We start from the raw sequence: 1,400 nt of genomic DNA, 5'->3' as shown, positions 1-1,400 counted from the left end.
CGGGGTCTCACTCTTGCTCAGGCTGGTTTCGAACTCCTGAGCTCAAACAATCCGCCCACCTCGGCCTCCCAGAGAGCTAGGATTACAGGCGTGAGCCATCACGCCCGGCCTGGGGTTCTGTCTTAAAAGCTCAATATGGCCAATCAGAAACAGGTAACAAAAATATCTAGGGAAAAAAACTAAAAAACAAAACAGTAACTTTGCCACTTTTTCGGCACCAAAGTTATCATTAAATCATAAAGATTTTATCTCCATTTAGAAAGTTCTTTATAGCCTGTGTGCAGTGGCTCATGCCTATAATCCTAGCAATCTGGGAGGCAGAGGAGGGAGGCTCACTTGAGGTCAGGAGTTGGAGACCACCCTGAGCAAGAGCGGGACCCTGTCTCTACTAAAAATAGAAAAAATTAACTGGGTATGGTGGCATGTGCCTGTAGTCCCAGCTACTCTACTTGGGAGGCTGAGGCAGGGGGATTGCTTGAGCCCAGGAGTTTGAGGTTGCTGTGAGCTATGTTGACGCCAGGGCACTCCAGCCCGGGCAACAGAGTGAAAAAAAAAAAAAAAAGTTCTTTATAGACAAATGAGAAACAGAACTGAAAAGCATAAAGAACAAGAAAAATAGTTCTCCCTACCTAAAAGTTACCAAAAACGTCTGAAAATAAAGGAACAAGCAGAGATACTCAGCTTAAAAAAAAAAAAAGAGGAAGAAAGAAAAAGAAAGCAGAAGTCGCAATATGTACATAAGAATTCCAGCCAAAAGAAAGAAAATTAGATTAAAAGGGACAATAAGTAAGGATAAAATAATCTCTGGAAATATAATAGCCATATATCTTCATACATTAAGCAATATAACAATAAAATACATGAAGCAAAAATTCCTAGAGATACTAGGACAGCTTGATAAAACCAAAACTATAGCTGAAAATTCAACATACGCCTTAGACAGCTTAAGTAGATATAAACAAAAGTGCAGAAGATCTAAGTAATAACATCAAACCTAATGAATATGTAGTGGTATATAGGCTTTATCACTGTCTCACTGCAATTCACTCTGTAGCTTAGATTCCATTCTTATAAAACGGTAATAAATAATACCTACTTCATAGGGCTGTCGTGAGGATTAAACAGGACAGTTCAGGTAAACTGCCTATAAGACTATTTGCCACATATGAGATTCTCAATAAAGCTCTTAGATCGCTAACTCTACTTTTTTTACCTTCTTCTCTCAGCCCAAGGAACACTATAAACTGCTCATGCTCTTGGCTACCAAGACAAAATTTCCAAGATGATATTATCCATAATCTAATAAACTAGAAATTAACAATTTAAAGTTAATTGTCTGTAAATTAAGAAGTTTTTAATAACATTGAAAATCAAAGTTATGAATTATCTATAAATTAACA

General features: G+C 37.4%; 1 protein-coding gene across 6 annotated transcripts in view; it reads right to left on the bottom strand.

The window, feature by feature from the left end:
• The window catches only part of ATG13 (autophagy related 13), an 82,110-nt gene that overhangs the window by 60,096 nt on the left and 20,614 nt on the right, over positions 1-1,400 (bottom strand). The gene's annotated exons all lie outside the window — the stretch shown is intronic.

Source organism: Propithecus coquereli, unplaced genomic scaffold, assembly GCF_000956105.1.
Source record: "Propithecus coquereli isolate 6110/MARCELLA unplaced genomic scaffold, Pcoq_1.0 Scaffold227, whole genome shotgun sequence".
Classification (NCBI taxonomy): Eukaryota; Metazoa; Chordata; class Mammalia; order Primates; family Indriidae; genus Propithecus; species Propithecus coquereli.
The sequence above is the reverse complement of the archived record's forward strand: the minus strand, read 5'-3'. Positions and strand labels throughout refer to the sequence as shown.